At 46.6% G+C, this 16,269-nt stretch overlaps 1 protein-coding gene across 6 annotated transcripts in view; it reads left to right on the forward strand.

Annotated features, from left to right (window-relative positions):
• The window catches only part of Rbfox1 (RNA binding fox-1 homolog 1), a 1,611,415-nt gene that overhangs the window by 1,129,221 nt on the left and 465,925 nt on the right, over nt 1-16,269 (forward strand). The gene's annotated exons all lie outside the window — the stretch shown is intronic.

Consider the following 16,269-nt stretch of genomic DNA (forward strand, 5'->3'; position numbering starts at 1 on the left):
CCTACTTTATGAGATGAGAAAAGGGAGTCAGGGAAGCAGGAGGGGAAAGAGAGAGAAAGAAAGAGATTGCTTTCACGAGAGACAGAAATAGGCTGTGATCTTTTGTCTTAGACCAAGTCCTGAATTATTAAGGTTCCCAATGAGAAGTGAGACTCACCCCAATGCTCCATGTCTCCATGTGCCATTTGTCTTGTAGGCCACCGACAAAGTCACCCTTTCAACAGCCGTTGTCCAGGTCAGATCTTCTGCAGGTCCTGATCAGGACTTTTAATAGCTCCGTGCTGGCTTGAGTCTGAAAAGTTCCAGTTCTCCTAAACCTAGCCTCGCAGTGCAAGCTCCGTGTGTGTACCCACAGGCGCATGGGCTCAAGTGGAAACTCCTGAGAACTTGACTCAGGAGACCCAGGCCAGAGTTTCACGGGTGGAGCTTGTTAGCTGTGGGACAGAGGAGAAGCCACGCATCTTTCCCAGGCCTTGTTATTTGTGTGTGGGAATTTGGGGAGCGCTAGAGTAATGGCGAAGACAGCATTGTAACACCGCCTAACTGACTTGGTGACACTGTTGTGTTTTCTGTCCATCTAGGAGAGCATGTCTGCCAGGGTCTCCACCCTTCATATGGTGGTGCTGGTGTCCATGATGGTGAACACAGGGGAGAGTGAGACTCGCCTAGTTAGATACCAGGAAGGCTTTGGGAGCAGGCTGGAACATAATTAAATGTCTTTATGGGCAGAGTCAATTCAAAGTTAAGTTTTCTTTCTCTCTCTGTATAATATTTGTCAATTAAAAATAGATAGATAGATAGATAGATAAACAGCTCTCTGAAACCTGCAGGCCAGGTAGTCCTTGGGTTTGGTTTGCAGGAGGACCCAATGGGGCAACTTGCAATTAATTTAGATAGGGGTAAGGTGCCTTGGCCCCCAAGGTTTTTGGATTTTGGTAGCTAATTTTATCACACAGTTAAATATAAATGACTCTTTTGAGATATTTAAATAGTAAAGATGCTTACAAAGCAAAAGCTAGAAGTTTCTCTTCTTCCTCTGGGGGCCCTACCCCTCCTATAGGAAGGGTTCCTGCAGGACCCTTCTGTGTGGCTGGTTGTTAGGGTGACCATATGCCACTGTGGCTATTTGGCCACTTAGACCTATTAAAAACAACAATGTGTTGTGCTTTGACTTCAAATCGCATTATGAGTTTGGACATGTGTGTTAGAATAGTGCTGAGCACCCCATTACACGGTTTCTTCCCCTCAACCTCCTTCCACTCAGTGAATGTACTTTAGAGTTCTCTGCAAGGTGACATATACAGATGGACTTTGTTCTTTATAAGGCCACATAGTCCCCTGGGTTATGGACGTGTCCTCATTAATTTGCACATTTACTTATTGATGGGTATTAAGGCCCCTCCCTCCCCCCACCATTGGCAATGTCACATGAGCATCTCAAGTTATGCAGCTGTGTGCACATGGCTGAATTTTTTTTTTTAAATTTTTTAATTTTTTTGGTAAGCCGTATGGCTACATCCAGGAGCCTTTAGCCTTTTTAAAAGTCACTTATGCTTTCACATGGTAAGCACTGAGTAAATCTGTCAATATGTAATTAATAATGAGCTTAATGAGCAATTTGCCAAAAATCTTTCTTGCCTCAGATTTTGGCCATCTTGAGAAAGAAAGAAAAGAGAAGAAAGAAAACCCTTTGAATCTTGAACTCCCAACTGTAGTTAGGAAATGAGTTGGGTTTGAGTGGCAAATCATTCCTTGTACAGAGTTCCAAAAGTTGTAAAATATAAAACCATCAGGAAACTGAATGTGTGCTTGCGTGGGCTGGTGCACTTATTTTGGACATTCTGCGTCCAAGCTAGAATTTAAAAATATGAGCCATTGGGGGAGCTGGGGAGGGGGAGGTCCAAGGTCACATATCCAACAGCTCCAAATTCCTACCCCTGGCAAGGCGGTAATAATGGGCACCGTACCCTTTAATAAAAGCCCTGAAATGGGCCATGCAGTCTGCATCAGGCATGAGTGAGTGCTCCTCATTTTAGGAAGCACTCAAGCACTGTGAAAATTAGCCCTGGAGCAGGGTTCCAAGGGAAAGTGACACTGTGATCCTAATGAGAAATTGAATACCACCCATCCGTCTCCTCCAGCCAGAGATCTTTCTCCTCTGTCACTAGCGTGGTTCGGGATGGCCGTCCACTCCTGGACACACCCCATCAGGGCCTATACCAGCCCCTACTTCCCACTGTGCATGCTGGAGCGAGCCTCTGTGTCTCTCCCTTCCCACCAGCCACCCCAGCCGGGGTGTAGCCCGTGGAGTATCCTGATAGCTGCCCGTCATCTGCTTCCTTTCTGCTCAGATGCCAATCTCTGGCTTCTTTCTTGCTAACCGTACTTTTAGATGTGGCGACTGTTGTGCTGTGGACATGTGGGTAAAGATGGGATGACTACATACCATGCGTCGGGGTGGGTGGGTTTTGAACAAATCAAAATGTGGACGATTGTCTGGGTGGGGTCATGTCACCTGGCTTTGAAGCTACCTCTGTTAGGAACCCGGGAAGAGAATGAGGTTGAAACTAGGTAAGAGCGTAAATATTAGCCACATAAAGAATGCCTCTTCAACCCCGCTGAGTTTTTGAAAGACTAAGCACAAGCATTTGCTTCAAAATGATATGTTACATAATGCTCCTCAAAGAAGTCCTCAAAAGACATTCTTTTTAGCATCCAGTGCCATGAGTGTCAGAGGGAAGCCTGGCGTGTTCCCTCTTTGTTGCTGGTAGAACAGGTCCTGAGGAGGGACGGGCCTTCCTGTTAATGAGCCTCCATATGACCTCTGATCATTCATGGAGGTGAATATATTTTGGAGTAATTGCTGTGTGCCAGGAGTGTTGATCTACGTTAGCTATATGCAGTGAAAGAGAGGTTCAGAAGTCCACCCCTGTGGACCTTATATTCTAATGGAAAATAAAAGCCAATACTCTTGTTTCGGTCACCTGTTGTTACATGATCACCACTCATGACACCCGAGGGTCAGGGAGCTGGCAGCTTCTTTGCTGGGTGGGTTGGTAGTTGGGCTGGGTCTACCCTCATGTCAAGGCTGCAGTAGGTGAGGACCCACTGCTGAGCTCTCACACAGCTGCTGGAGGACAACGTGAGATGTGCTCTGGGGCTTCCCACCTGGACCCTGCAGGGAGATGCCTCAGGACGGGTGTGTGGTTCCCTGGGAGTGAGCAATCCCAGGGAGAAATGGAAAACGTGACCATTGTGTTTCCTGATCTTGGAATCGGAACCCCATCTCTCATGCTGGATTCTGTTCATTAATCTGATTAAATGATATGGTCCCTCCTCGAGGGGAGGGAGGTACAAAGGACAAGAATCATCGAGGATCGTCTCAGAGGCTCCCTGAAAAGGAGCAGAAACATGGCAGTGCTAGTTCTAATAGCCAGTGACACTGGGGACTCGCAGTGGTGAGCAGCTTTGCATTAAAGGGGGAATAATAAAAACTCACATACACTGAGCAAGTGAGGGCCAGGCACTGTGCTGAGTGAGTCATTGGGCTCTTCCCTTTAACACGCGAGCCCTCACTCACACGGCAGAATGAGTCCATTTCACAGGTCAGGAAATGGAGGCCCAGAGAGCAGTGGTCTCTGAATTTCCCTCCTCCATGTGATGCTCTGTTGGTCCATGTTTGGTCCCATTCACCAAGTGCATTTTAGTCAAAACTCTCACCTTCAGGAGATACAGGCAGGGAAAAGTCAACAGATCTACCAGTGAGACCCCTGCTACCCACTGATCTGCCGCCTCCAAAAGCCCCAGGGAAGGGAACGTTGCCCCGGGGAGCAGATCAGGAGGAGTTATCCAGAGTACTTTTGAGGCAAAGGGCGATGGGGTGGCTCCCCATGGGGCCAGAATATCGCAGTCACATGCACCAGTTTCTCTGCTCTTCCTCGCCTCTCCAACCAATTTATTTGCTTTGCTTCACAAGCAAATAAATAGGCAATAAATAGTCAAGCCCTGGATTTGTTGCTGCTCCAGCTCACTGTACATTTCCATCCAGTGGATCTATTAAAGCTTAAAACGGAACCTTTTAGAAAAGAAAACAGAAAGCCCACAGCGCTGGTCCGGGACTGCAGGAGTTGGGAAATGCAGTTCATGTGACTTGGTGGGATGCCAGGGAATCCACTGTTGGATGACCCACCGAGCAGCCTTCTATTCATGGTTAGGGTAATGGAGACGGAGGGGACCCCAAAAGCGCACAACATGATTTGGCTGGTGGCTGTTGACCACAGCTCTGTGCGGGCAGGGCGCTGGGCAGAGGCACACAGTGGCACGCAGGACTTGGAGCATTTCCTCAAGGCTGTGGCAGCTGGTGGGGACAGTAAGCAGGCAATTTAGATAATGTACCACACGTGCCAGGAGAGGAAATTTGGGATTCCCTGGGAGCATCAGGCTGGGCAGGCTTCCTGGAGGAGGGATGATTTAAGCCGAGGTCTGTGGATCAAGAAAGAGTTGGACAAGTGGAGATGAAGGAGAAGACCCTTTGCCAAACATCAAGTTCAAAAACATCTAAAAGGACAGTGTATCTGCCGAGCGGTAGGAAGTTCAGTATGGGAGGGTAAACGGTAAAGAGAGAAAGTGATCCTTTCAATCTAACTCTTTTTTTTTAAAATTGGGAAATTCTGGAAATTCTTTTAAATTGAGGATGATTTCTATGTTTAGGTAAGGTGTGGGGACATGGAGGGAGGCAAGGTAACATTATTATTAAGGGGTCTAAAATCACAGGTCTCCTAAGTTGGAATTTTAGCTCATCCAGTTACCTGATTTTTGATTTGGGGGAAACTTCTTAATCTACCAGAATCTACATTATCCCATCTGAAAAATTTGAATGATAATGAATAATGAATTATGCTAGTTTTCTATGCCACATAACACACTGCTACAAATTTAGAGGCTTAAAATGACACACATTTATTACCTCACAGTTTCTTTGCGTGAGGAACCTGGGTATGGTTTAGCCTGATCCGCTCTTCAGGATCTCACAACTGAGTCTCAGATAGGGCTGGGTGCTCACCAGAGCCCCTTGTCGGAGGGGGTCTGCTTCCAAACTCCTTCAGATTATTGGCAGAATTTATTTTCTTGTTGCTCTAAGATTCAGGGCAGCTCCAGAAATAGAGCTTGAGAGTCAGACACAGCCAGAGAGACTCCAGAGGAAGAGAGAGACTCAGCAGGAGAAATGCTGTGATCCTGGGTCATGGCCGACCTTGTTGCCTTGACCGTATTCCACAGTCCACTGGTCGGAAGCAAGTTGCGGGTTCCCACGTTCGGGAAGGGTTCCGTGGTGGGATCATGGTGGGCATCACTGCAAAGAATCTGGTAGGATCCAGTGCAGAGAGAAAGGATGGGAGAATTCAGCCTGGTGCCTGGCACTCAGAGGGCTCACTGGCGTCAGTGCATGGTGGGTGCTGATCCAGTTGTGATGTCATTTGAGACAACTGTGGGTGACTTTGGTAACAAAGATGTGTTAGATGCATTTGACTAGTGAGTTCCCTTGGCCAGTGGACTCACAGAGGAGAAATCCAAGTCACCTTTCTCAGGTGGGACATTCTACAAGTGAATAAAACCAAACCCACTGTCTGAAACCCTGCCCAGGGTCGCCGTGCACATGCTCTGAACCTGAGGAAGACCCCGCATTTGACTGGGTCCAGGCTCTCCCAGCATAGACCCACCCATGAGCATCATGTGTTTACCCTGCACAGGGGGCAATAGGCATGCTGGGTACAGCCATGCACGTGTGTGTGTGTACACAAATTGTTTTTTTGCACGTATATGCAATTGACTAGCTATCCTCCTGCCTCTGTAAGATAAAGGAGTTTATCAACTCACTTAAGTTGTTCAACACCTAATCTGTGAAGGACTTGGTCCCTGGCTCTGAGGGTGCAGGAGGTAAAGGGACAACGAGTGATCTCAAATTATCTTGGCAGACAGGAGAAGTCAGTGACAGTTAAAAAGCCCGGGGGCAGGGCTGGGGTTGTGGCTCAGCCATAGAGCACTCAACTAGCATGTGCGAGATGGTGGGTTCGATCCTCAGCACCACATAAAAATAAGTAAATACACAAAATAAAGGTATTATTTCCAACTACAACTAAAAAATGGATATTAAATAAAAACCCAGAGTCAGTTCCAGGTTGAATCAAGGTAGGACACATTCAGGGGAGGACCAGTCTGCCTCTTCTACTGAACGTCCTCATGATGACCTTTGGAGCAAAGGCGCTTATTGGGAATACAGAGTAGCACCCCGTAGTAAGAGGGTCCGCTCAACAAGAGTTTAGAACAGTCCCTACTGTGTGTGCACCAGAATACGGAGCTTCCAAATCAAACCAGAGCCGACAGAACCGGAAAGAAATAGCTCAGGGATCCCTCAGTGCAGACTGGGCCCTTCAAACCCGTAGGACAGGCACCTCATGAGGAACCATCAATTTACCAAATTTAAGACAATTGAAGTCACACCAAAGTTTTTCTTTCACCCAATGAAATTAAGCAAGAAATCTGTAATATAAAATTAGGAAAATCTAAAACACTTGGAAATTAAACAACAAGATCTAAACAACCCATGGTTTGAAGAGGAAGCTTCCAGCGGAATCACATTTTAAACGGAAAGAAAAATGGGAAAACATGAGACAAAATATGTGATACAAAGCTAATGCGGTCCTTAGAGAGAAGATGCTTTTATTGGGAAATAAGCTCACCAATCAATAATCTAAGCTTCTAGCATAAGAAACAGGGAAGAGAAAGGGTACAGCAAACCAAAAAGAAATGAACAAACACACGAACAAGCCAACAGAAAGGAGGAGATACTAAATATGAGGACAAAAATAAATGGGATTCAAAACAGAAAAGCGACAGAGAAGATCAACCAAACCCAAAGCTGATTTCCTTCAAAGGACCATCATCCTCAGAATCTGCAGGGACTTGGTTCCAAGACGGTGGATGCCAAAATGGGAACATGCTCAGGGCCTGTATGTAAAATGGAATAATATCTACATGGCTCCCGTGCACACTCTGCTTAAACCTTCCACCGTTTCCAGATTACTTATAATAATCCATATACTATATACATAATTGTCGTACTGTATCACCTGGGGAAAACAATAAGGGAAGTCTAGACAGGTTCAGAACAGATGCAGTTCTTTTTCCAATATTCTTTCCTCACGTTGGTTGAGTCCATGGACGCCAAACCTGTGGATCCAGGGGCCTGGTTTTCTATTTAGATTCATATAATGACACTTGGCAACTGATAGTTTATGAGACAAACTTTTTTGATTTGTAATTTGCAGTTTAAGGAGGCCAGTGGTGGGTTTCATGGGGGTGAGGAGTAGCCACTTGTTCTAAGAACGTCACGCAGCCTGCAGGGCAGGCTGCACGGGAGCAGTCTCCTTTCACAAGAGTGAAAGCTGTTCCCGTAAATTCTACGGGAACTACATCGGCAAATTTTCGACGTAGATCTTGGCACATTTGTGGTCTTTCCATCTACTGACTTCTAAAACTGGAATTACAGAGGCAGCAGAAATGCACCCTTAGAAGAGTTACACGTCCATCCACAAGACCCTCCCCAATGGCTGCAGTGCATTATCCTTTCTCCAAGTGCCAGAGGCGTTTTATTGGACTTGTAAATAAAACATACGTTGATATGATATCTGACTTGAAATGTGTGCCGTATACATAGACACAGATAATACTATAAGGTAGATCTGAATCCCCCCAAACAAAGTGAACCTGTGGAGGCAGGGGCTACTGTCGAGGGTCAGTGGGGAGGGCCTCACTTCCAGGGCCCGCAGCCAGCCGGCGTGGAAACCCTGGATGCCACCTCTACTGTAGGATTCTAACTCATAAATCACTAAAGTGTATTCCTGAGGAATAAATATTTCACCAGCCGGTGACAGACTTATGAGCTAATTAAAATCTGAAACCTCGAAGAAGTGGCGCCATTAGCTGGATTCCAGGGGCTGGAAGAGCGTGGGGCTGGGAGGGGACTTGAGGTAGACATTACACAGGAAAGGAGGGGCTGGCTTCCTGCGGACAAGGTTTGGTTTTGATGACGGGGGTTCACTGTTGAAGCTGGGACCTTATAGGAAAACCAAAACACCATGGGAGGTGTTTTGCTCCTAGGAAGGAGGAGGAGTTCCGAGTAGTGGTTTTACTGTGGGGGTCAGAGTGCTGAGTTCAAATCCCAGCTCCTCCACTCACCAGATGTAGAACTTTGGGTTAGTCGCTTCGTTTCTCTGGACCTCAGCATCTTTATCTGTACGATGGGTGTGGAAACGCCATCCTCCTTACAGGGCTCGAGTGTGAAATGAGATCCTCAGCAGAAGGCCAGGGGTGCACGTTAGGCACCCATCACCAGCATCGGGTTTTTCTTAAAAATCCAGTTTAAAGGCCTAGTTTTTTTGTTAAAAACTCATCACTTGTCCCATGCAGAGCAGTTCTCTAGTGCAAACTGTTTTCTTCCCCTAGGAGATGTGGATGGCCTGATTGTTGAGCTCTTATTATATGCCACACCATAGATGGTTCCAAGCACTGTATGTGCACAGTCTCATTTACCCCACACAGCACCATAGTGGCTGGACATCGTGACTGCACAGGGTAAACTGAGGTACAGCAGTGGGTTATTTGCCCCAAAATTCAACCTGAAATCCTCTTTAATTTTTTTTTTTTGCTGGTTTTAATACCCAGTACCTAAATAAATAAATAACAACAATGATGATGAAGTGCCGAATAGAGTGTTTCCTCTATGTCTGGTCTGACGATGAGCATTTTATAAATAATAACTGATTTGGTACTTATTATCTACCTCTGTACTTCAATACTACTGGCATCCCCATTTTATCAATGCAGTATTACCAATAAATAGAAAAATAAATATATTATCATTCAGAAATGACCACAGTAGTGTTTTTTGTTTGTTTGTGCTGGGGATTGAACCCAGAGGCACTTTACTACTGAACCACATCCCCAGTCCATTATTTTACTTTATTTTGAGACAGAGTCTCACTAAGTTACTTAGGGCCTTGCTAAATTGCTGAAGGCTATCCTTGAACTTGGGATCCTCCAGACTCAGGCTCCAGAGCCACAGGGATTATAGGTGTGCGCACTACTGCACTGGACCACGGCAGGTTTTGATAGCTGAAGTTTACTTTTTTATTCCTCTATGCAGGGATATGGTGTCGGGGGTGGGGGTGGGGTGTCTGTGTGTCTGTCTGCGCTGGGAATGGGCATATCCACTCTGGACCAGGGTTGGGTCGTTGAGGGTGACAGTCAGCAACGAGTGCAGAGGTCACTCATGGCCGGGTGATGGTTTCAAAGCAGCGTGGCTAAGGAATGGATGAGGTTTACCCCATGGGCCTGGGCTGTGTGCTCTCCAGGAATGGGCGGTCACCTGCTGCCCTTGGTAGCCCCACGGGGGCTGGCTGAAGTGCAGCACATCTGGTTCGGATGGCCTGGTGGAGGCAGTGGGCAGGAATACCCGGACTGGACCCAGCAGCCCTCTTGGGTACCGCTGACAGAATCACAGCCCAGCGGTCAGGCCCAGAAGAGCTTTTCCGTCTGCCCAACTGCAAGAGCCAGGGCCAGGCCGGGTCCCGATGTTCAGCTCTGCTGCCTGAACTCTCTCCCTCCTGTTCCTTGGCTCAGCTGTTCTCTGCTGAGATCATCTTCTGGCAGAGTCTTCTTGGCTGGGGATGGATCTCAGGGGCGTAGCAGCTCCAGGCTGCTTCCACCCAGCGGAAACCTGGTGGAAGCCACTGCGGATGCCTCTTCCCAAACATGGCAGCCAAAGGCCAGCAGAGCAAAGCCCAAGGCAGTGAGAGGGTGAGGGTAGCACCAGGCGCCTCACTGTTCTAAGAGCCGTGTAAGCATTAACCCATCACGTCCTTCATTCCCGACAATCCCATGACATTCGATTCACATCTAAATTCATTAGGAATAGTGTATTTAAATACAAATTCCTACCTTCCTCCTATTGATGACAAATTCAGATATAAATGTATCTTATTTATGTTGACCTCATTAGCCCCATTTTAATGCAATGAATTTGGGGTGCAGCGTGGTTGCGTCAGGCTGCTGTGTAACAAGTAGCCCCAAGCTGGGTGGCTTTCGAATCCAACCATTTGTTGCTTCTCCTGAGTGGGCAGTTGGGGGGATGCCCTGGGGTGACCTTGGCTGAGATGGCCCAGCTCTGCACGGCCTGTCCCTCCTGGCAGGTTTTCAGAGGGGGGGGAGGAGGGACGGTGAGCCAGCACAGCTGGACAGGCAGAAAGGGGGAGGTGCTCAGGGCCCTGAGGCTTGGGCGTGGATCGGGCACATGGTCACATCTGCCCTGTCTTTTGGCCAGAGTGGGCAACAAGTCCTCGAGCCCAGATTCCGAGGAGGGGAAGGTGGACGCTGCCACTCCATGGGTGGGTTTCAGGCTGATGTCAAAGGGCAGGGTGAAGAATTGGAGCTCTTTGGTAACGAGTCTGCCATGAGGATAGCGAAACTTGCCCAAAGTTACGTTGTTAGAAGGATCCCAGTAAGTCTGACTCCAGGTCCCGAGACAGTGCATTCACGTTGTTTTGGCTGACTGTCGTGGCCCCACAACCAGGCACATCTTTTCAGCCAGGGCCAAGAAAGATCCTTGTTGGTTGGACTCGGGTCATGTCCATCCCGAGGTGAGAGGAAGGAGGGAACCCTTCCTGAACCACAGGTCCCAGAGGCGGCCAGTCCACCAAGAAAGTCCATTTCCAGAAGAAGATGGGATAAGGGATGGAGATCCGGCCCCACAGTAGCGGCCCCCACTGAGAGAGCTGTGGCAGGGACACTGGGGCACAGTTCTACGGGAAGGCCATGTCTTCAGACCCTGGAGCCACCAAGGGCGAGGTGTTACATTTGCTCTTTTCACTGGGGATCAACTGAGGTGTTGCAATCCGTGTTCAGTCTACACATCCAGGGATGACGGGGTGATCCTGAGGGTGCCGTGGGACAAGGAAGGAGAGCCTTGGAGGGGTGGGCGGCAGGCAGGAGACGAGCCCTGAGGAGGATGTGTAGGCTCCACGCTGGACACAGAGGTTTTATAGCTCGTGACATTTCCAGTACTCTTCATATTCCCCTTCTGTAATATAAGATTATGATTGTTTTAAAAATCCTTAAACAATAGACAAGTTTCCAGAAGATTATTTCAGAGGAGGGGAATTCTCTGCTTTGAATAATGCACTCAAATTTTATCTATCTATCTATCTATATCTATCTATCTATCTATCTATCTATATCTATATCTATATCTATCTATCTATCTATCTATCTATCTATATATATATATATATTTAAAATCGGTAGAAAACTCTGTACATAAAGTATGTTCATGCCAAATTATGCCATGAGACATGTACTCTTTGTTTTTGTATTACAATTCTTAATACACATATACGCCACAATTTTTCATCTCTGTTTGTATATAAGGTATGTTGACACCAACTTCAAATCTTATTAACATGTATTTTGTATAATAATGACCATCCTTGCTACTCCCTTTTCCCCTCCCTTTCCCTTCCACCCCTCTTCCCAATCTAGAAATAATCTTCCTCCCATGCTCTCCCTCCCTACCCCACTTTGAGTCTCCCCCTTAAATCAGAAAAAACATTCGGCATTGGTACAGGTTAAGAAAACTTGTGCTGTAAATGAGTAATAATGAGTGTAATGCATTCCACTATTGTCATGTATGTAAAAAAAATGGGAGAAAACTAAAAGGAGGACCCAGAATAACTCCTCCAGTCTTCAAATCTCATTAATACTCTGACAGATAATTCTGGGGTGTTATCAAAAAGAGATGATGGGGGTGGGGCAGCCCTACTGTCTTCAGTTCTGTGATCAGCTGCTCACCTATCAGTGGGTTGGATCCATTCTCTTATTTCTAATCAGATGGACAGACGTTTGGAACGTTAGAACCTTATGCCTTGAAAGTGTCTTTTGACCATGAGGACCACCGTAGCCTCTGCCCACTGCCTACTCCTGGCTTCAGGTCCTGGCTGGCTGCTTTCTGTCCACTGCTTCTGCACAATAGGTTTTGGAATCTGCCTTTTGTGGTGGAGGAGCCTCCTGCTGAGAGGGCTGAGGAGCACCCTGGAGCCCTATGGCAGCAAGCCTTTGGAGCTGGGGTAGGAGCCAAGCTGGGTTGCCTGGAGCACTTCTGGCCCCTGTGCACCATCCCTGCAGCGACAGCTCTACCCGGTTGAGATGTGCAGAGCCTCCTTTGCTTAAAGTCGGACTTCTCTTTTTGGCAGATAGTCAGCCCCATGGTCCCTTGTGCGTCCGCCCAGAGGCTCTTGTGCAAAAGGAACACTTAGCTTCTTTGAAGGAGCTGGATTTGGGGTCAGTTGAAAGACTTGTAAATACATGGAATTATGTTTCCTTAATTCTCAGCATCCACATGGCATAGCTTTGAGGGGGGGTCACATATTACTTCTAGCGGTGAGGATGTCCACAATATCTTAGAGAAGTAGCTCCTTACCCAAAGTGCACATTAGAATCACCTGGGGAACTTTAAAATCATAACTGATGCTCGGCACCCCCAGGTTCACTGTACCATTAATTGCTATGGCCAAGAGGCAGAAGCGCCCGGTGTGTCTACTGATGGAAATGAATGCACAAAGCAAATGTGATATGCCCATGTAAGGGAATACTATACAGCTTTTAAAAAGGAGAGATCCTGCCATAATGTGCTACAACATGGATGTTCTGTGGGGACATTATGTTCCCTGTAACAACATTGCATGAGCCAATTACATGAGCTGTTTCCAGTAGCTGAACCCTTAGGTAAAGTGAGCTTAGCAAAACCAAGAGAGAAATCCCACCAGCAGCCACCATAGAGACACAGAACGCTGCCTCCTGGAGATAGGACAGATCCCCTGTCATCTTTGCATGAAAACTGTGCCCAGCACCCACAGGTCACACTTTGTGTCTTTGAGATGTTGCATCTTAAGACTCGCGTGGGAAAATGAACCATGGCTTCTCCCAGCCCTGATGTGTTCTCGATTCTTGGAGGTGACCTCATTATCGCAAAACTAATATTCGATATTGAGACTTGTAGGCATGCAAAACGTAGTTTTTCATATCAGAATTAATGACCTAGAAAGAGGTTAGCATCAGATTTTCAAGGTCTTGGAGGAAAGAAGGGAAGAGAGAATATATACTTTTAAAATATATTGGTATATTCCATATCATGAGAGAGATTTATATTTTGGGCAAAGCGTTCTTTTGTGTACAAGCTGCAGAGAGGAAAGGCCATGGGCTCTGGCTTTTAAGATACTCCGTACCCAGCCTCCTCCTTCCGTGGATGGATCAGTGCATTTCAGTGTGGGATGAACAGACTGGGTGGAGATCAGGGCAGTCATCATGGTTTCCCCAAAGAGAAGTGGCTAAAATGGTTGATTGGCATTCAAACAAAGCAAACTGTTTCAAGAAAACTCAGCAATTTGAGTGGCCTTTGTTACAATAAACGAAGAATCAATCACAAGAGAGGGAGAGGCAGAGAAGAGCCTTGTCTTCGCTCAAAGCAGGAGAGACGGAGAGATGATTAGTCCCCCCAAAGACCTTCTATTTTATCCATAGACTAAAGATAACTTTAAAGCTTATTCTCATTGATGGGAGACAAAAGAAACAATAAGCTGTTTTTTGACAAAATGACATATTTCTGAGTTGTGTTTACGTTTTCGCTAGAGGTACAATAGCACATCATTAAGAAAGTAATAATTGATCTGCCATGAAGGGGAGGGGGAGGAGGAGGGGAAGGGGCAGAGCTCCTCTGCTGTCAGTTCTCTGATTCTCTGAAACACACCATTCATTTTGAAATATCATGGCTAATCCAAAAAGTATACAGCCAAACAGAGAAAGAACATCAGTTCCAAATATGAATACATGATCTGCTACTTAATCAGTCAGTGTATTTGTCAGGTTGATGACATTAGGCTCTGCGGCATTCAATTCTGAGCCTTGCAATATTTGAAGTCTGATCTTGTGCTTCACTAAATTTAATACATGGGCCTCCGTAATGGAGGGAATCGCGTTAGCGCTTGGCAGTTGGTTATGCTGTATAAAATTGACGCCCTGCAAATACAATAGCGATCATAAAACCGGTGGTCAGCAGAGAGGGGCGTAATGCATTTTTGAGGTTTCTGTAAAGGTCCAGATGAAATTTATTGAGATTTTTGCCATTTGGGTGATGATCAATAGAGCTGTGTTAATAATTTGTTGGGAGGGCGTCCTCCGGGGATATGACATTTTGCTGTGAAACTTTGGAAATTCAGAAAGTGGACTAAGTGATGATACTGGCCCAGTATATATAACCGTCAGAGGCTCTCCCATCACTCTGGGGGAGGATTTATAGTGATGCTGATTGCTTCTTCAGGCACTGAGGATGCGATGCCTTCAATTATTGATATGTTTTCATGCATTTCCCAGGTTGGGCTCCCAATCACTTGATCTCATTGCTGCTGTGGAAGCCCAGGGTTTTGGGGGTAGGGTTCATTTCTGATTTCATTCACAGTTGCCAAATTGCCAGGCTATTTCCTTAATTATGTCATGGATTCTCCCACCCCCCCACCAACCAGAAAATGGTCTGTGAAGAAAAGGAAAGGATTCCAGTTAGCCTCCATTCACGTCAGGGTGCCCGCTCAGGCTGCGAGACCACTCGGGTTCTATGGCTGCGGCAGAGACTGCTCTCCTGCTGCAAGCGACTTGTACTCTCTGCTCCATTTGCAAACAGGCTTCTGAGTTAATGTTAAAGGAATATGCAAGGTGAAGATAGCGTTGGTGATGGTTGCAGTTTTAATGCACAGATGTCAGGGGACCTGTTAAATCGCCGTGAGCCAGCATTTTCTGGCTGTATGGTGGTGGCTGTTGCATATCTCTCTCTCTCTCTCTCTCTCTCTCTCTCTCTCTCTCTCTCTCTCTCGGTTTTGATTAGCTGCATTCTGAGAGAGAAGACTTATCTGATCCTTGCAAGGTAGGGTTCCTCTGCTGATGATGCAGACATCTCCTTCTGAGAAGTGAGACAAAATAAAGCAGGCTTTAAAAGTTTTGCATCTGATGATGTCCATTTCCCAGAAACCTCTTCTACTGTATGTTAGAAATAGAAGTTTCGATTTGGGTTCTTGTGTATTTCCCTAACTACCACGTTGCTCTCTTTCCTTATTGGATTCCATTAACCCAACCAATTAAGCTCTCTCCTGTTCTCCTAAGGAATCGGGTTGTGGCTGCTGTCGGGATCAGATGATAAAGAACCTGCCACGTGCATGGGTTTCCAGATAGTCTGAGTCCCTTGCAGGCAAAAGGAGATTCGTCAGCACTCTGCAGAATGAACACAGAGACTAGGCACAGCAGAGCCATTTATTTTCAGTGAACATACACAAAGTAAGATGTATGGCTTTGCATCCGGGATGACATTTCTTACATTGTTACTGAGCTGCAGCAAATTAAAGGGATCCATGAATACTAAGGGGTGTGTTCTTGTAACGAGGGAAGAGACAGAGCAATAAGAAGATAATTAAGGTAACAACTTGTGAAAAATTAAAGTGTTTCCGTCTTTCATTTTTGAATCTCTGAGCATAAACTTTGTAGTTGTTAATTTAATTGCTGCTGTTCGGCGTATCCCCGAAGAATACAGAGGATTAATCATCTGGTTCTTTCCAACGCGAGATAAGGCCTGGCGAATTGAAATCTTACCAAGTTAACCCTGTCTTCCTCCTAATATGACGTGATTAACATTTTCAATTAACAACATGTAATTATCCGGAAGGCCTCATTCTACTGATTTCGGTCTTTTTGGGTACGGATCTGCCTCTGCAGGTAGATTGGACTAGGATCCTTCATAGGCAGCTCCGCTTGCTCTATTTTGGGTCTGGCACCCCGGCTCATTGGCCTTGGGCTTTTGGAATCGCCTCTTGGTCTGGAAACAGGCGACCCTCTTGGTGGCAAGCACTTTCTCCTGACTGTGCTTTGCATGAAGCGTGGTGCCGCTGGTGACGTCTGGGGAAGGGGCGCGGTGTCATCGCAGCTGAGTGAATGAGCATCAGCCGAGGGGCCGTGGGAATGGCCGGGAGTGGTTTTCCACGTCGGGGAAGACTTCAAGAATCAGGACAGCTTGGAATTTCCAAGGGGCAGAATAACGGGCGGCCCTTCTTCCTGGCCGGTAGCCAGGAGCCACAGTGGCTCCTCAAATGTAAATTCATTAAAGTGAAATAAAACTTGTCA

The sequence above is a fragment of the Marmota monax genome, unplaced genomic scaffold, assembly GCF_021218885.2.
Source record: "Marmota monax isolate L192 unplaced genomic scaffold, Marmota_monax_Labrador192_F-V1.1 WCK01_AAM20220418_F8-fsc00035, whole genome shotgun sequence".
Classification (NCBI taxonomy): Eukaryota; Metazoa; Chordata; class Mammalia; order Rodentia; family Sciuridae; genus Marmota; species Marmota monax.